Source organism: Martes martes (genome assembly GCF_963455335.1).
Source record: "Martes martes genome assembly, chromosome: 7".
Classification (NCBI taxonomy): Eukaryota; Metazoa; Chordata; class Mammalia; order Carnivora; family Mustelidae; genus Martes; species Martes martes.
In genome coordinates this window covers 36,535,844-36,556,158 of record NC_137894.1, presented here as the reverse complement: position 1 = coordinate 36,556,158, position 20,315 = coordinate 36,535,844, and the positions used below count along the sequence as shown (strand labels likewise).

General features: G+C 41.9%; 1 protein-coding gene across 1 annotated transcript in view; it reads left to right on the top strand.

The window, feature by feature from the left end:
- RAB27A (RAB27A, member RAS oncogene family) overlaps positions 1–20,315 on the top strand; it is a 77,841-nt gene that overhangs the window by 11,870 nt on the left and 45,656 nt on the right. The window contains exon 2 of the mRNA XM_080807400.1: positions 5,561–5,681. The gene's annotated coding sequence lies outside the window, so the exon portion shown is untranslated. The remainder of the gene's footprint in view (positions 1–5,560; positions 5,682–20,315) is intronic.

Here is a 20,315-nt window from a genome sequence, read left to right as displayed (position 1 = left end):
CTCCAGGTCTCCCATCGTATAAAAAAGATTCACGTATCAGAAGATGGCGAGAACCTCCCAGGCCTTTGCCCAGTGGAGGAGTCAGCAGTGTGGAAATATTAAATAGCATTAATATGTCTTAGTCCATGAAATAAAACTGTGTAGGACAAGGGCAGAAGGAAATCCACAAAAGCACATATTTCGGTCTCCTGAGATCCTCTGCATATAAGGCAAATTATTTTTGCCAAGAAGAAAATAACCAAGTTACAGGGTAAGTATCTAAGAATAATTTCTGTAGCCACTGCTATTAGAGTTGACAATAACAGTGAGTAACCAGTATAATGGCTCGAGCTACAACCTGAGCGCTTACCGTGTCAGGAAGTCTGCACGTGTTCTCTCATTTCATCCTCAACAGGCCTTCAGCGGAGATACCATCCTTCACTTCACAAATGATGAAACAAGCTCGGGAGGATTAGGTGATTTTCTCAGGGCTGGGACTGAGGTTTCTAGGGATGCAAGACTGTCAGTGCTAGGGGTCCCTGAGGGGCAGAGTTGGTTAGGCGTCTACCTTGGGCTCAGGTGATGATTCCGGAGTCCCTGGACTGAGCTGCACATGGGGCTCGCTGCTCAGTGGGGTCCGCTTCTCCCCCTGCCCTCCCTCTCAGCTTGTGCTCCGTCTCTGTCTCTCTCTCAAATAAACACATAAAATATTAAAAAAAAAAAAAAGACTGCCAGTGCTAAAATTAGGACAGTCCTGCGTAAACTGGGATGGTTGGTTGCCCTCAGTTGGTCACCCAACCCACCGACCCACAGCTGATAGTTTGGAGGTAAGCCCAGAGGGTTCTGAGTAGCCAGATGGTTCATATATGGAAACTTGCTGATCTGCCTCACAGAGACTTTCAGAATATTCCTTGACACCCCCTTTCCTCCATTTTACATGCAGTTCTTTTTTTTTTTTTTTTTAAGATTTTTATTTATTTATTTGACAGAGAGAAATCACAAGTAGGCAAGAGCAGCAGGCAGAGAGAGAGGAGGAAGCAGGCTCCCTGCTCAGCAGAGAGCCTGATGTGGAGCTTGATCCCCAGGACCCTGAGATCATGACCTGAGCCGAAGGCAGAGGCTTAACCCACTGAGCCACCCAGGCGCCCCTTACATGCAGTTCTAAAAAACTTGGTTATTTGGTTTCCAGGTGCCTTGTCAATTAGAAACTGAACACTGGAAGGCGAAGTGGTTATTGTGGAAAGGCACACTGATTACAATGGTCAGGGACGTCTGGCTGAAGGTGGGAGCAAGGAGAATGAAGTATAAATGAATAAAAGATGGAATGATTACAGTCGTCAGGAGACGTTTATCACAGTGGCAAATATACCTTAATAAAAATAGCTGTTACTGAACACTATGTGCTGGACAATATTTTAAGCACTTATAGGAATCACATAATTCAATTCTTCTAAAATAATCCTATTATCCCTGTTCCTCAGATGAGGAAACTGGGGGACAGAGAGGTTAACTAACTTGCTGAAGATCACACAGCCAGTGAGCAGTAAAGCCGAGTTTCAAAGTTTCCAGAGCCTAGATCCTCAACATCTGATTCACTGTAGGTCCTGGATGCCGAGCAGGTAGCACAAGTTAGTGATGTTTATTTTAATGTCCTGAATCATCTAAGAAAAGAAAATTAAAGCATGGACATTATATTTTACAGTAGTTCCCCCTTATCCATGGGAATATGTTCCAAAGTCCCCAGTGGATGCCTGAAACCGTGGTTAGTACTAAATCCTATATCTACTATGTTTTCTCCTATACATACATACCTATGATAAAGTTTAATTTCTAAATTAGATACAGTAAGAGATTAACAATAACTAGTAATAGAACAAATATAACAATATACTAAATGAAGTTAAGTGAATGTGGTGTCTCTCTCTCTCTCTCTCAAAATATCTTACTGTGCTGTCCTCATCCTTCTTGTGATGATGTGAGATGATAAAATAACTATGTGATGAGTTGAAGTGACATGATGACCTAGGCTTTGTGATGTAGCCTTAGGCAACTATTGGCCATCTGATGAATTGTCAGGGATCCTACGCTTCTCAACAGCTACTGACCCCAGGTCTCTGAAGCCCAGGAAACCCAAACCATGGAGGGGTGGGGGGTGTACTACTGTATTTTGTAGGAACTAATTTTTTAAAAAATTTTATCAAGTTATACATGGACATAGTGTGACAAAAAGCCATTAGTACCCTCCCCCAGCTCATTTCCTGCTCTGCAGAGACTGCTTTCAAGTCTTGTAATTAGGTAATTCTTGCTGGTAGTTACATCTCTTGTCTCTAAACGACATACTGGATATTTCTACGGTCAATTTTCAGTTTTAAGCATTATTTAAATGCCTATGCCCAGACACTTTACCATGGAAGAAGAGAATTTTAACTCATTTCCTCTTCATCTGCCTCTACCTACCACACGTGTGTGCCATTTCTGGCCCCTACTCTCAAGTTCGGTCATAGTTTTAGTTAGACCAGTATGTCCTGGGCTTGTTTTTTCTTTACGTCTTCCCTCCGGGGCTGGGCGGATTCTCCAGAGAGCATTTGAACCACCTGCCTATGGAGAATGCCTGTGTTCTGGAAGTTCCAGAATCTGCGTGTGTGTGGGCTGTGGGGGGGTTGGGTGGGGGTGGGGGAGGTATCTCAGGATTTAGAGGATTGCGATCTAAGCAGACTTCCAGTATTTTTAGCCTTGACTTTACCTTCCCCTCACCACCAGCAGTGTTTGGGGCTCTGAATACCCGAGGCTTTCTGTAGATTGTGTGGTAAGTTGCTTTTTGGCTTTCCCTAGTGGCCGGTAAAGAGTCATCTTTCTCAGCTCTGCTCCTCAGTTATCTCTTGTCCACTTACTTTCTAGCTTCCACATTTTGTTGCTGTTGTTTTCACTCATTCTCTTTGTCCTTGTGAGTTCATGTCTAAAAGAAAAACAAAACAAAACAAAACACCTCTTTTTACTGTTATGTTAGTGAGATTTGGGGAGGTAGCTGACCTAAGGTGTGTGTTTGGTACGCCATCTTTATCCTAAATTTGGAAAGACATTTTAGAAAACTTTCAATGTGGAGAGGTCAAAAAAAGTTTGTGTTGCTGGTGCGCCTGGGTGGCTCAGTGGGTTAAGCCTCAGCCTTCGGCTCAGGTCATGATCTCAGGGTCTTAGGATCTAGCCCCGCATCATCGGGCTCTCTGCTCGGCAGGGAGCCTGTTTCCCCGCTTTCTCTCTGCCTGCTTCCCTGCTTACTTGTGATCTCTCTGTCCGAAAAAAAAAAAAAAAATTGTGTTGCTCTAATGGGAAGATCACTAGTTCTATGAGAAATGGAAGTTTTACTTCTATGTGCTACTCAAAATGTAGTTCTAGGACTAGGACTACCCATCCTACCTGGGAATCACCTGGGCCCCACCCAAACTGATTGAATCAGAATTAGCATTTTATAGGGGCGCCTGGGTGGCTCAGTGGGTTAAAGCCGCTGCCTTAGGCTCAGGTCATGATCCCAGCGTCCTGGGATCGAGCCCCACATCGGGCTCTCTGCTCGGCGGGGAGCCAGCTCCCTCCTCTCTCTCTGCCTGCCTCTCTGCCTACTTGTGATCTGTCAAATAAATAAATAAAATCTTAAAAAAAAAAAAGAATTAGCATTTTATCAAAATCCCTAGGAGCGTCCTAAGCATGCTGAAGATTGAGAAGTGCTAATATGAAGTACTTTACTCAACTCCTACTGTAATTAGGATAAACTAATTTTAATGCATTTTAATCTGGGACTTAAAAATTTTGGTATATTCACTTACTAAATTCTCCAAATTCTAGAGGTTGCTGTGAATAATATAGAGGAGTATGTAAGTTTTCATGAATATGCATCCTCTCTCCCTTTACAAACCATGTCTGTCCATCTGAGTCAACATCAGATGTGAACCAAAAATTCCATTTTGCCATGAGAGATTTCAGACTGGTTCTATTCAGGCTTTTTAAGCTGCCCACAGTTCTTGAGGCTGGTGATAGGGTTTTGTAGATTGGGTAGGTTGAGTTTTCAGTCACACATTCAGCTGCCAAAGTTAGAGGGTGGCTTCCCCTAAAGACAAAGGATAGATTAATTAGTTTAAGCCCAGCCTCTGTCCCAGTGACAGGTATATGCCCAGCAAGTGATTGTGGGATGAGGGAACAAGAGATACAATTCCTGTCTTCGAAATAGTCACCAAACAACATAACTTGGATGTCGCCATGTAGGGTTGACCAGCTCTAGGGAAGGGTAAGCACAGAGAAGGGGCATCTAACTTAGCATTACTGGCAGAAGGAGACAAAGGGCTATGTGATTTGATGAGCCTAGCTTGGTGCATTTAGAGCAGCGGCTGTCAGTTTAGTTTATTAGAATCACTTGGTGGTCTTGTTAAAACAGAGACCTGTCGCCATCCTGACAATTCTGACTCAGTGCACGTGGGGTGGGCCCAAGAATGTGCATTTCTAACCACATCCCGGGTGATGCTGATGATACTGATTTCACATTTTGAAAACCACTGATTTTAGAGAATTATAAAGAGTTCTTGTGGCTGGAGTCAGGGGGCAGGGAATGGTGAGTGATACTGAAGGCATAAGTCTAAGGAGTAGGGATTTCATTAGGGAGCTTGTGGGGGGTCAGGTTTTCCAGAGGAGAGTGGTGGACACCCATTTGCAGTTTGGAAAGATCATTTTGGGTGTGGTGTGGAGGATGGATCAGTAGCAGGGCTAGGTTAGAGGTCAGGAAACTAAGTAAGTAGATGACCATAGACAGCCAGATGAGAAATAATAAAAGCTTGGAATACAGGTGGGAGGAGGAAAGACCCCTAGAACTTGGTGGCCAGTTGGAAGTGGGAGGGGAGGAAGGGGAGGAGTCACAGTGGACCATCAGCTTTCTGGCTGGCTGGGTGTTGGGATTGCGTCACTCAAAACCAGGAAGAGAGGGGGTCTGAAGCAGGGTCTGGAAAGAAGAGCAAAGGAGGTAAGTCAAGGGCAGGACATGTTGAATTTGAAATGCCAGCAAGAAATCTGGGTGGACCTCCCAGTGAAGAGTTTTCTTTCTGGGTCTGGAGGCTAGGAGAGGCCTGGTTAAGTCATCTAGCCCCGTCCCTTCGGCCACTTTGATTTGATCTCCTGTGTTGTTTGATTGAATCAGGCATTGCATTTGTGAAGAAACACTACTGGTATAACCTTTCAGGACCTGAAGAATGCAATACTTTTAAAGATCCTTTCTCAAGAAAACAAATATTCTACTCCTTTGATTGGGGGAAAAGAAAGAGTTGGAGTACCAGTTTTCTAACACCAGAAGAGGTTAATACAGCTCCCTTTCGTCTGAGAGGCCAGTGGAATTGGGTTTTAGTAAGCCTGAAAGCAGCAAAATCACTTGACTGGTCTTCAGGCCATATGACAAACAGCTGAGACTAATTAGCTGGATTGTGGGTTTTTACAGAGATGCCTGATTTTGAAAGTTGTTGGAGTGGACTGCTTTTCAAAAGACTCTTTTGAAAAACTTTTATAAGTAGGCGATTCTGACTTGAACATTTCTTTTTGTATTACATAGACAAAAAGTAACCTTTTTGAAGAGGACATGTGATTGGACGTTGTCTAATTGTTGAAGTGTTGGGAGCAACGTTTCTAAAGTTTTAGGAAAACCACCAACGACTTATACTCCCTCCTTCAAGGTATGGTTTTGTGTTTAAATATGTATATAGGGGCGCCTGGGTGGCTCAGTGGGTTAAAGCCTCTGCCTTCGGCTCGGGTCATGATCTCAGGGTCCTGGGATCGAGCCCCGAGTCGGGCTCTCTGCTCAGTGGGGAGCCTGCTTCCTCCTCTCTCTCTGCCTGCCTCTCTGCCTACTTGTGATCTGTCAAGTGAATAAATAAAATCTTAAAAAAAAAATAGAAACAAAATATGTATATATACATGTTTTTTTGTAGAGGTTTCAAATTCTGCCATGCCAGTTTTCATGTACTTAGAGTATGTGCAATTTACCATAAAATACCACTGCCTGTGTTAACTTTGTTTTTCTTTTTAAACCAAAGACTCTAAAACACCTGCTAAATTTCTGGGGGTGTAGTTTGAAAATTTTCAAATACCATTGGGTACATATGAATACTGACTGCATTTTTCCTTTCTTTTCTTAACTGTAATAAAGTAACATAGGTTTTTATTCTCAGATAATATGTTTTCTTATTTAAACTCAATTAGCCAGTGTACAGTACATCATTAGTTTCCGGTAATATGTTGACTAAGAGAGCTGATCAAGGAATGAAATTGCTCTAAGAGTCTTGTTCATCCTCTGAGGATTTCACAAAAATTCCAGCTTATTGGGATTTTGTTTTTAATATTGTTAACAGCTTTAATGGAGAAAAGCTTTATCTAAGTATGTGTTTTACCATAAGATGTATTTCTTCTATGAATTAAATTTGCCCCAAAGAATTGTTAATTTTGTTAGGTTTGGGCGTAGTATTGTGGTTATGTAAGGAAAGGTCGGTATATTTTATAGGTGCTTAGTGACAGGAGTGAAGGACCTGGGGGTGGGGTCTCATGAGGTCTCATGTTCATGACACAGTTCTCTCTCCTTCTGGATCTGTGCGGATTTGCCAGGACTGCCCTGACAAAGTGCTACAAACTGGGCAGAAGGGTGTTGGCAGGGTGGGTTCCTTCTGAGGACGGTGAGGAAGAATCTGTTCCAAGCCCCTCTCCTTGGCTTGCAGATGGCCGAGTTTCCCTGTGTCTCATCTTCTCGTCTTCCCTCTCTTGAGTGTCCTTATACGAAGGAGGAGTTTGGATGCAGACACGCAGGTCATACAGCTGATTAGTGTCAGCGTCCAGGCAAGTCCTGACTTCCACTCCGGGGTGCTGACCAGTTCTTGGTTTTGTTTTCTTTGCTGCAAGTCCAGGCTTTTCTCCTAGGAGTGAATCCAGAGCCCTGATGATCAGAAATAACTATGGGAAAAAACCTTCATTGAAAGTCGACTTTGTCTGGATTCTTGGATTATAAATTTAAAAAAAAAAATTTATTTTTTTAAAGAAAAAGTGTTATGGCAGGAGTGTTTATTCATGAGGGCATCGTATCCATAGACCGTCCAGGTTGGAGTTCGTACATTCCAAAGGAGTTTATCCCCATCTTGATTGCTTTCTGTGTCTCTTACGACTTTCCCCTTGTCCTTTCCAGACAAAGTGTTCAGTGACCCAGCAGCCATTAGAAAGCAACAACATGATTTTTTCTTTTTAGTTGCTTCTGCTGCTGCCCACAAGACAGGAACTGTGGCAGCAAATGCTGATGAAACCTTGTGGCCGGGAGGATGGCACCATAGCAACCGAGACCTGCGCCTGTGAGCGGGTCCGGAACCAAGGCTTCTCTCCCCCGTTCCAGTTTCCGCCCTCTCGAGACCCTCAGCACCCGAGTGCTCAAAGAGGAAATGCCCACCACTTCCCTCTGTTTCTGTTTTCTCCTTTTAGGATTAAAGCTTCCTGAGACCCCTTTTCATCTTTGGCCGTCCTTCCTTTCTTCTGCCCTCTGGGCTTGGTGGATTTGTAGCTAGAGCTCAGGGCAGAACATAGTCACATAGGCTGATGAGTCACATAAAACCCATTAAAAACAAAGGCTGATTTTCGCAGAAACCGTAATTCATTTGCACTGTCTTTGCAAGAGGACGTCTTCCTGCTTGCTTCTGTGCTCCTGGGGTTACCGCGGTATGGCTGGGGCCCTGCCCTCTGGCCTGGGTGTGTTCTGTGGGAGCTGGAGGGTAGGGAGGGAGGGAGTGATGAGTGAGATCAGCGGTGCTGCTCAGGAGAGGAGTTTGCATTGCTGATAATTCTCTGGAGGCAGGAGCCACCTTGCTCACACAAAGATACAGATCATCCTTCCAGGAACCCAGAACTTCAGTTTATTTGTTTGTTTTCCCCATTTCATACTCTGTTAGGTTTCTCTTCTCCCTGATGTTGTCTGAGCAGGGAACCTTTAGCTATGAATGCTAGATTCATCACTCTGCAAATATTGAAAGGATCCCGTTTGCACAAGAAGGAGAAAGTCCAGATGTCTTTAAGCTGACACCTCTGTGCTTTGGTGACTGTGGACTATTGTTTTAAAAATCTCCTCCTAGTGTCCTTCTTGGGTCTCTCTTCATTCTCATTGGTCCTCTCAGCTCTCCCATGGCCTCAGGAAATCAATTATGTTCGTAACTCTAAAATCCGTCCGTATTCTTAACACTGATTCCTCTTTTGAACCCTAGTTCTGTGTTCCAAATGCCAGTTAAATGCAACTCCCTGGATGGCCAACATGTCTAAGGGACATTTAATTGATCATGTCTGGTACACTGTAGCATTGTAGTAGTGTGTCTGGATTTGAATGCTGGCTCTACGGTTGACTGGTTATGTGTCCTTGGAGAAGGTATTTAACCTTTCTGTGTATCAGTCTTCTTATCTGAAAATTAGAGCCCTTATAGGGTTGTTATGAGGATTAAATGAGTTGGTATTTTATTTATTTCTAAAGATTTATGTATTTGAGTGAGAGTGAGAGAGAGAGCACAAGCAGAAGGGGCAGAGTGAGAAAGAATCCCAGGCAGACTCCATGCTGAGTGTGGAGCTTGGCTTCTATATCATGACCCTGAGATCACGACCTGAGTTGAAACCAAAAGTCAGATGTTTAACCGACTGTGCCACCCAGGCACCCCTAAATAAGTTGATATTTTAAAGGACTTAGAAAAGCACTCACTAAGTGTTGGTTATAATAATCATCATCTCAAGTCATCTTTTCCTGTCTTCATTAATAATAATAACATTGATTCCGTTAGTAAAGCAAAAGTTTTGGTTATCTTTAACTTGTATACCAGTCAGTTAAGAAGTTATACTGATTTTTTTCTACCTACTAAAATATGTCTTGAATTATTCCTCTTCTTTCCCACTGTAACCAACCCAAGACAAATCATCACCTCTTCCATCCCATGCTGACCCTCTGTTGTGTAGTCCCAGTCTCCACGGGCTGCCAGAAAGATCTCTCTAAGGCAGACACCTGGTGTCCCTCTCTTTTATAGAAGTCTGCAGTGGCTTTCCATTGCAGAGGGTAACACGGACTTTTTATATTATAGAGGAGTCCTTTTGGGCCTTGGTTGTAGAGTCTCTTCCACCTTTCTAGCCCATCTGGACACATCCTCTCCATGGCTATGCACCTGAGGCCCCCTACGGGCACCCATACCCTTCTCCCGCTTACACCTCTGCAAGTGCCAGCATCTTCACTCCCACCCTCCCAGGCTGTCACGAAGCACTTGCTCCTCTCTCAAGGCTGGAAGCCTCGTCTGGGCTCTGGGTTCTGTACTTTGAATGCCAGACAGCCCTTGCCTAATGCCATCAACAGTTATTTACACCTTTCAGATTAGCATCAAAGATCATGTTGTTGATAGCTTCTGTTGTCTTTAAAGGACGATGCTTATTTGACATGTGAAGTCCTTTGTCGCATCGCTTGGTGAGCTCGTGATTTTTGTCCATTCACATGTATCGCTTGTTCCTTGGTGTGTGGTTTAGTCCTTGACCCAGATGCTACTCTGTGAAGTTTTCCTGGTTTCCCCTGCCAGGCATATCGGATGTCTCCCCTTCCTTCTAACCCCCTCTGCCCCAGCCCTCCCACCCGTCCAGCATTGTGTGCATGTTTGTTATGGTTCTTGTTTCACTGTTCATTCCCACAGAGAGTGCTTCTGTTAGACTGTGGCTCTTCCAGAGCTACGTTCTCAGTGTTTCACATAGTGATGAGTGCAAGGCATGTTCTCGATCCTGGTTTGTTAAATGCGTGATGTTTTAACTCATGTGCTTATGGGCTGGTGCCTGACTTTAATCATCAGAACCAGGCTCTCCTGGAGTGCCTGCGTGACTCAGTCATTAAGTGTCTGCCTTTGGCTCAGGTCATGATCCCAGGGTCGTGGGATGGAGCCCTACATCGGGCTCCCTGGAGAGCCTGCTTCTCTCTTTGCCACTCCCTCTGCTTGTGCTGTCTCCCTGTCTCTCACTTTAAAAAAAAAAAAAAAAGAACCAGGCTCTCTCTCCACAGTTCAAGCTCTGCTTGGTGTGTCTTTCGATCGTTGTCCTAGGCCAGTCTACTTATCAAACTCAATTTGAGATTATTAACACTTTTTGTGGTGGTGTGTGTATGTCATTTTGCATTGAGGGATATTTGGTGTAGGTTTCTTGAGAAGTACTTCCAAACCTGTCCCAGGCAGTACTACCCTTCCCAACATCCTCCTACCCTGTAGAAATTTTGTCATTTTGCATTTGTCAGTCGAGCCAAGTTTATTTTCCTCTCAGACAATTTAAATATTCTGCTTAGACTAGCTCAAAAATCTGCTTTTAAGTCTTTAATAGTTATATAAAGTGTTTAAAAGTGATTAAAGGTTTGTGGAAATCACAAAATGAAAATGTACTTTTTTTTTTGTAAAGCTGATGTAAAACTTACTGCAGGCAGAGGCTGTAGGTCCTTTGGAGTCTTTTCCAGTCTAGCGATATGGTAGGATGCTCTCTTGCAACGCTGGGTAGCCAGAGGGAGCCTCAGGTCCCGGTTGGCCACATGCTCACAAGAGTAAACAACCCGTACACTTAAAACCATTTTGTACCCAGACAGCCTCTTTTTTCACTTTCAGTACAGTATTCAACCAATTACCTGAGAAATTCAACACTTTATTATAAAATAGGCTTTGTGTTAGGTGATTTTGTCCAACTATAGGCTAATACAAGTATTCTGAACACTTTTAAGATGACCTTGGCTAAGCTTTGAAGTTCAGTAGATTAGGTATATTAAGTACCTTTTTGACTTAAGATATTTTAATTTATGATGAGTTTATCAGGACATAACCCCATTGTAAGTTGAGCAAGACCTGTATAATGAAGTCATAGTAATTAAAGCCTTATGACATTGGCCCAGGGATAGTAAAAATGACCAGGAAAAAAAGAGAGCCCTGAAACAGATCTGCCCATATATAGTGAATCACTAGGGAAAGGATAGTTTTTTTTTTTTTTTTTCATTGAAAGGTATTAGGACAATTAGATATCCTTCAGGGAAAAAAATAATGAAATTGGATCCCTACATACCCCTTAAAAAATTTCCAGTGGATTAAAGACTTAAATAATATAGAAGACTATCTTTACCACTTTTGGTAAAGAAGGATTTCTTTTGGTACTTGAAGATTAAGAACCATTAAAAAAGTGAAAAGATGGGGTGGGTGGCTCAGGCATTAAGCATCTACCTTAGGCTCAGGTCATGATCCCAGGGTCCTGGGATCCATGGATCTGGCTCCCTGCTCAGCGGGAAGCCTGCTTCTCCCTCTCCCACTCCCCCTGCTTGTGTTCCCTCTCTCATTGGTGTCTCTCTCTGTCAAATAAATAAATAAAATCTTTAAAAAAGAAAGGAAAGAAAAGTGAATAGATGAACTACAAACAGGAAGCAGATATTTGCAACATCTGTAACTGACAAAGAACTAGTATCCGGAATTTATTAAGAACACAATAGAAAAATAGGGAAAGGGTAGGCATGTGTTTCCATAAGAAGAAATTGAATGGCCAACAAATTAAATATGCTCAACTACATTAGCAATCAGAGAAATGCTAATTTAGATCACTGATGTGTTACCATTTTGAGAAGTCTGACAACAAACACCAGATCTTGGTAAAAGTGTAGCCGGGGGTGTAAAACAACTCTATCTGTCAACTATTTGGCATTATCTTGTATTATGAGCAGGTACATACCTGTGCTCCAGGAATTTCACTCTTTGGTACCTATCCTAGTGCAGAGCTTCCTCTTCTGTATGCCGAGAGTTGGTTTAGAACTCCTCCTTCCGCCAGGGTGGGTGGGTAGGGTCTGGCATAGTTGGAGCCCCCAAATCTGTTGCCTTTGATCATGAACATTTGCTCCAGGTTGTCATACAAATAGCAGGAAAAAGGTTAGGAGGCAATTTTCAAGAGACACTCTTGCTGGCAGACATCAGGAGACCTGCACATGCATATTATAGCAGTATAGTTTTAAATGAGAACAAAAACATGGGGGGCACGTGCTTTAGTTCTGCTAATTCTCCTCTGAAAACCCATAGTCATTAAATAATTAGAGAAGGATTTTGGCATGTCATTTATTAATATCAGTGCTAAAAGTGGTCATTCTTTCAAGTCAAAAAAGAGAGGCAGAGAAAGAGGCTGAATGAAATGGTATTACTCCTGGTCAGTGTGTGTTTTCATCAACAACCCGCATACATGGGTGGTGTATGATGATGGGCAAGGGTCTGAGTTTTGAAACTGAGCGAATGGCTTAATGTCAGCTCCCCAAAGGAGAGAATGCTGTGGAGGCAAAGTGACATCCAGCTCTCTTCCTGACATTTCCCTTTTACTCATTGCCAGATAAACTACCTTACAACAGAGGAATGCAAACAAAATTTTGTCAGAACAGCAGGGACTGGGGCGCCTGGGTGGCTCAGTGGGTTAAAGCCTCTGCCTCTGGCTCAGGTCATGATCCCGGCGTCCTGGGATTGAGCCCCACATTGGGCTCTCTGCTCTGTGGGGAGCCTGCTTCCTCCTCTCTCTCTCTCTCTCTCTGCCTGCCTCTCTGCCTTCTGATCTCTGTCAAATAAATAAATAAAATCTTAAAAAAAAAAAAAAAAAAAAAAGAACAGCAGGGACTGCCCACCATGTCCCATGTAATTTAGAGTTTGGCTGAGAATCCCTGCTGTGATCCTTGGTCTTGTGTGTTCCCTCTTCTGTGGTGGCTACAGTCACGGCCTTCTTTTTTGACCTTTCACCATTGACCCTTCTGCATCTATCCCAAGGGCAGAGATAAATGTGGGGCCATAGGAATGTAGGTAGTTTTCAGGCATTTCTCTGTGTTGTGTCTTTGCTGACCACTTAACATGCCACCTGTCCTAATCCGATCTCATCATCTTTCCCCTCCAAACACCTGATGCCCAACATGAAAACCTTATGTCCACTCCAACTTTTTCCCTTCCCCCACTTCAATGGCCTATTGCTGTCTGCAATACTCCTTTGCTGACTGGTCACTCAGTTTCCTTCTTTTTTAAAAGACTTTATTTATTCATGAGAGAGTGAGGGAGGGAGGGTGGGAAGGAGAAAGGGAAAGGAAAAGCAGACTCTGAGCTGTTGCAGAGCCCAATGTGGGGCCCGATCTCAGGATCCTGAGATCATGACCTAAGCCAAAACCAAAAGTTGGATGCTTAACCAACTGAGCCACCCAGGTGCCCCACCCAGTTCCATTTTTTGGAGCTCTTTGCCTTTGTTGCTTTCTCTCCTACCCACTGTGGCACTGCATTCTGTTATTTTTAAAATTAACATCTGTTGGATTCCTTCCACGTCATTCCCACTGCTGGTGCCCTTGTCTAGGCTCTCATCTTTAAGGAGTGAGAGGAGATACAAAGGATTGCTGCCAACATGACCCCATTTAATTTTCACATGGTTAAACCCTGGACTCTGAACCTAGAATCAGAGAATAGAATGTTTTCTAGGAAAGATACCATGCAGTGGAAACCTCTTATTTCATATTTGAGGAAACAGGCCTGGAGAGGGATAGTGACCCATGGTGGGTTGCAGAGCCGGAACTAGAAACCCACACACTGATGGGTTAGTCATCCAGCCCTCTTCAACTTGCCATGTTACCTTATAAGCATTTCTTCGAATTTATAGTTACTTGTCTTATGTCTCTCTGACGAAACTTTTAGGGGAAGAATTATTTCTTCATCATGTTTGTAGCCTCTGAAATAGTTGACAGGGCTTCTCAGTGCTTGTTAGATTGAAATCAAAACATGCCTGTGCACCAAACATGCTTTTTCTTTCTTTCCTATTCCTGACCACCCTGCTAAATTCTTCTTGGGCTGGAAGGTACTCGGCTCAGGCTCTGGCTCCTGCTTGAAAGCTTGGTCAGATAGTTCCCTCTTTCTGATCTCCCAGGGTCTATTTGTCTTGTCAAACCACCGTTTTCCAGGTACCCAGCAGTTTGCTCACATAATGTATTCTTTAGTCCTTCCAGTAGCATTGGTAGATTAATATTTCCATATTGAGGAAACAGCCTGGGAGAGGCTATGTGACTTGCCATAGGTCACACAGCTAGGAAGCAAGTGACAGAGTTTAGGTCTTCTGACTTCCAGCCCTTTGCACTTTTGATGTCCTGTGCGGGGTAGTCTACATGGCATACTAGACATTTTGCTTTCTGATTATCTTAGTTGTCCTTTGTTGACAATTAGTTCATTTTGTTTCCTCATCCCAGTTACCAGCTTACTGAGGGGAGCGGCTGGGTCACATATTTCTTCCATGCCCTTCATAGTTGCTAGCACAGTAATGGGCAACATATATGTTGCTTATCCAAATGTGTTGAGTTGAACACAAATACAATTTAACTTACCAAAAAAGAGCAGCTATCAGTGGAGCCCCAAGATGCTCTTTCGGGTCACTCCTGAGTGAAATCAGCAAGGAACAGAGGGAACCAGAGGAAGGAAGAGGCTGTTAGAGAAAGCCAGATGGTAAACACAATTAGCAGTTGAATGACAGTCTGGTGATGTGGGGTGGGGGACAGGCAACACACAAGAAAACAGTCTTCAGGAAATGTGCAAGTTTACTGGAGAGTTGAGGCACGTTTGTGGGAAGGGAGAGGAGTACTTCAAAGCAGCATAATACTCCTGTAAGTTAAGAAAGATAAAGCACTCATACATAGTGAGAAAAGGCTGGTTGGAGGGATATCCAGAGTAGGATGTGGCTTATGAAGACAGGTTTCCAGGGTGGGAATGGAGTAGGTAGGGGAACATTTGGCTTAATTTGTGGTTATCCTATTAACTACTCAGGCTGTGAGAGAAGGAACATAAATAGGTAAGGACGTTTCCTTTGAAACAACTTCCCTTCCTTTTTCCCTACTATGGCAATCAATAGGGCCTCACCCCAGAGCCCTGGTGTCAGGAAATCAGGGAACCCAAATAATTATGCATGTCATCTGTGCATGGAGATGTGTTGTAGTGACCAAATCTGTGGATGTTTCTGGAACTGCCTTGTTGTACGTATTCTTATGTATTTGTCTCATGAATTAGTGAGATGCTTTAAAAATTTCAATATTTTGGCAACTAAACTATACTTCCAAACTATATTTCTTTTTTCTGAAAGGATCACAAAAAATCCACTGACTATAGGCCCCACGTTTGGCTTGGAAAATCACACTGCATCTCCTGAGTTCTTAAACATTTTGCATCTGGACAAAATGAAAAACCTCTTCTGCTAGAATGGACATGAAAAATGTCCAGTTTTCTAATAGTAAAAGCCTACATGTATTCTTTTATGAGCTTCTGTCTTCTGCAGAGAACATAAGATTAAGTCCTTTTAGATTAGTGGTAATAGGGCTTTAATATCTATTCCTTCCGGTATCGAAATGTTCACAGTTTAGAATTATTTTGCAGCAGCTGAAAGGAATGTGTATCTCCACTACTTCGAGGCACCAGCAATTAAGGGAAATTATTTCAATTATTTAAAATAAGGGAAATTAGGAAAAAATAAGGGAAATTATTTCAATTATTTAAAAATTGTAATTTCTATGCAGTGGAATCTGAAATGTGAATATGTAAAACCTTTTCTGAGACATTCCTATCAGAATTTTTAAGGCGATTTCTCCTTAAAATTTATTAGTATCATTGGGGTCAATTGTTAGAAGTTTTAGTTTATTTTTAATGCTTGATAGCTATATAGCAATTGTATTTTTGTGTGATAAGCAAATATATATGAAAAGTTCTAATTTAAAAAGGATACCATTGATAACATTGTTTTGTTTTATGGAAAGGTAATTCTTGAGGTCAAAATATTCAGCTTACAAACTTTTACAATCAAATTTGTTGGTATGTGGAGTTAACTTTATATTTTAGGAAGTGGTCTTATTAAAACATGTTTGTAAATTATAGGATCGATTTTTCATGTGTGACTTATAAAAGCTTTTCTTACTACTTTACAGTCACCTCTCATATATAGAGTCTCATTTCATACTCAATAAAAAACTTAATATTGTTTCTTTAATGTCCTCCAACCACTCAAACAAAATATCTGAAGTCATTGCTTATCAGTTTCTTATAAACTCATGGATTCTTACATCCTCGCGGTGGTCTGTCATGTGCTTCATGCTCCTCTTGTCTGTAATTTTCTTTACCCTCTTAGCTTGTTCTCTTGCTGTCAAAATTTTTATTTTGTGTTAGTAAATCTATATTGAGATTTCTTTATCTATTCCTTTTAAAACAAGGCTTTCTAGGTTCTTTCTGAGTGGCCATCGTGCCCACTCACTTTAGACCCTCTATACTTAGACTCTTGCTTTAAAATATCATTCAGGAAACAGGAGCTTGGTTCTCATAGGTGTCCTCCTCTCAGGCATGGCTAATGACAAGGACATGTATGGTTTTGGGGAACCAAATGCTAACCTGGACGCTTGGCTTTCCATCTGCCCAGGGTAAGAGGAGGAAACTTAGTGAAGGAACCTGGTTGGAACAGTTAGGGAGCCTCTATGATTGGAAAGGCTAACAGGAGAGCAAGTGGTTGGAAAAAATTGCCCTGGCTTAGAAGGTAAGAGAATCTCTCTGGTTTTTGATAAAGCAACAACCACTAAGGGCCTTTTCTAGGTCTTGCTCCTTGCTGGCTGTAACGAGCTAAAAGGTCTCTCCAGTCTGTATGACTGGGTGTTCCCCTGAATTCCTGGAACACTCTCCCACCATCCATGAGCTGCTTCTCCCCTTTTTGATCTGTTTCTTACCTTGGTGTTTGACTTTGGTGTGACTTTGACCACCTGCTTGAGACCCTCCATTTGTATTTAACCCCTTGTGTCTGGAATTGGTTTTGTGTCACCTTCACATGAGGCTGTCTGCTCTGGTGGAAAACACCAGGGGCTGCCCTTTTCCTATTTTCCCTTGCCCCTTCCTGCTTCCCTGGAAATCCCTAATGGTTTTAAGTAGCAATGCTTTCGTATAAAAGCATTCCTCATGACATAGCCATTAGCTGGAACAAGGGTTTCTGTGGATAAAATGTAATACTAGCAATTTCTCCTGAATTCATAGAAAAAAAATCAGGTTAGTGGAGAGAATTTTCAGTTTTTCTCCCATCAGTATTAAAAAAAAATTCTCTGTGCCTCTTTATGCTATTCTGGTTATAATTTAGTATCAAGTGGCTTTGGACATAGTGCAAAATAATATATTCTCAGTTGTTTTAAGTTTGCTACATCAGTGTTTCATTCTGTTTTCGAAATATATCTTGACTTTTGAGGGTTCCACCCCAAGTATAACTTCTTGAGTCTGTTGAGACTAATCTGGATATATTTTCTGATGGCCTCAGTGTGTCTGTTTAGACCCTTTAGGAAAGGATCACCAGTGTAGCTGGTATAAACATCCTTCTCCTGGGTTCCATTTTCAAGGACACTGGTTCCTGTCCCAAGGTGGGGTGTGTGTGGGGGCATTGCTGCCTCTTGGTTTGATCTGGATTTTTCCAGGACTCCTTAGACTTAGACCCAGAGCTCTTCCTTTCCTGTGAGTGACCCAATGAGCATTGTCTCCACGATTCTTTCTTATAGGCTTATCTTCCTCTCTTAAGATTTAGGTAGCCCTTCTTGGAGTCCTCACCAGGGACACCCAATACATTTCGGGTTTTCCCTGCAGGTGAGAGGACTCCTAAGATTGTGGCAAATGCGGGGGGGGGGGCGGTCTGAGAGATGGCATCTTCTTCTTTTTTTTTTTTTTTGTAAAGATTTTATTTATTTATTTGACAGACAGAAATCACAAGTAGGCAGAGAGGCAGGTAGAGAGAGAGAGGGAAGCAGGCTCCCCACTGAGCAGAGAGCCCGATGCAAGACTCGATCCCAGGACCCTGAGATCATGACCTGAGCCAAAGGCAGAGGCTTTAACCCACTGAGCCACCCAGGCACCCGAGAGATGGCATCTTTAGAAGATGTTTGATAGAAAAACCTGGCAGGCTTTCCAAATGGGTTGTCAGTCTAAGGTGATTAGGCAGACAGGAAGTGTTTGGGTACAAAGGCAAATGAGATGATTCTCAGAGTAGGGTTGAAGGTAGAGCTTTCCTCATTGGCTTCCAAATGTGTACAAAGGAGCTCTTGTTAGTCCTTATTGGGCCACAGGCCTTGGAGGTCAGGTCTCATCTTCCTCTTTTCACCAGAAGGTTCTACTCTCATTGCTTTTACATGTTGGAGTGCTGTGTAAGAGTTCATTTGAAGAAATTTGCTGAAGAAAGTTTGCTACTAGCTGGACCACAGTTTTCTGAGGCAGTGAAAGTTTTGCTATAGTGACATTATGTAGGTTTTCTGAGACCCTGTGCAGGAATATCCAGCTGGCTGTGAAGATGCTGATTTGCTATAGACAAGAAGTAACCCAAACTTAGACTAGCTCTGCCATATTTATAGAAGTCAAACAAAAAGCTCCCCCAATATAAAATCATCTCTACAGTGGTCTATAAGTGAATGTTTATTTTATGTTATTATGCAGAACTGAATTTTACTGCACTTACGTTCTGCTTTTTATTTTTATAATTGAATATTTTGATGTAAAATATTGTGTTCCTTTCTTATTGCTCAACTGACCTAAGAGGATGAAAGCAAACATGCTGAACACATGTGCCTGAGCCTTGCTGTCATGTGTTGAGTATGGCTTGCATATGCTTCTTTAAATAATTTCGTGAGAGTGGACACATGAATCCACTCTGAATTTTTAAAAAAAGAGAAAGAAAGAGAAAAAAACCTAGTGCAAAGTACAGCTTTCTAAATTAATGACACATTTATAGAAATTTCAAATAACATATGTGCTGTAAGGGCAGAAGCAAATAATAGCCAAGCAGCATACGTGAACAATTTGGAGGTCTCTAAATCTGGTATGTAAATCATTTGACTGTAAGAGTTTTTATTCCATCCAAAAATCAACAATAAAGGGAAAACAGACATTTGAATAAAAATTTAGATAACTCTTAAAGTACCTCCATGGATCTCAGAGTTCTACAGAACACAAAATGAAGACCACAGATTTAATACCTCTCTGAGTAGGGACTACAATGCCTTGTTCTTTTATGATGCTTCATATTTATCTCCTTTAGGACATTACCTTGTACTTACCTTTTAAAAATAAATATGATCCCATTTCTTAATACACCTTTCTCAGAAAAGAACAGATAAAAGAGCAAAACATAAAGCTGTATAAGATTGAAAAACACAATTAACTAGCTAGACCTAGCATGTATATAATCTTTGTATAACAGGGTATACGAATATTTTTAAAAAATAATGGAACATTTATGAAACTTAGCAAATCTGTTACTTGCTAATTTGCAGATCACATTTACTGACCAAAACGCAATAAAACTAGAAATCAACAGCAATAGCTGAACAGCCAAGTGTGATCAGACAGGTTGATTTAGAAATTAACTGGATGGTTGTAGTTCTCAGTCCTTTTGCATAAGTAAATCCAAGGCACACCCCATTCTATAAACAGCTGCTGACACAAGTGCAAACAGTCCATTCCAAGACTGCATACTGAACAGGAGAAACAAGGAAAGACTTCCTAAGAATCCGTAAGAAGTACATCTCATTAGACCTTATCCATTAGGTGAGTTTCTTTTCTTTCCTTTTGATTCAGCTATTAAAGAATATGATACCATTTAGGGAGCCATTCAACACGTTATAAATACATTGCTGAGAGAGTAGACCTGAGGGGAACCAAAAAGACCTACAGCCAGCTGTCTGTACCTTACTGACACCTAATAGGCCGGGCTGAGAATCCTAGTGTCATTGTTTTAGTGGTGCTAAAGCATCAGGAAATAGTTTGATATTCTGAGCCTATTTCAATTTTTTTTTAAAATTCTTACATTTCTGGGATGCCTGGGTGGCTCCGTCAGTTAAGCATTTGCCTTAGGCTCAGGTCATGATCCCAGGGCTCTGGGATTGAGTCCCCCCTTGGGCTCCTTGCTCAATGGGGAGCCTGTTTCTCCCTCTGCCTGCTGCTCCCCAAGCTTGTGTGTGCATGCTCTCTCTCTGATACCAAATAAATAAATACAAACTTTAAAAAAAATTCTTATATTTTAAATCAAGGTATAATACAATGTAATATGAATACAATGTATCAGTTTCAGGTCTACAAGGTGATTTGATATTTGCATATATTGCAAAATGACCACTACAGTAAGTCTTGTTAACATCTGTCACCACACATACAGGATTTTTTGTGTGATGAGAACTTTTAAGATTTACTCTCTTAGCAAGTTTCAAATATGCAATATAGTGTTATTAGCAGTAGTCACCATGCTACATGTATATTACATCTCTG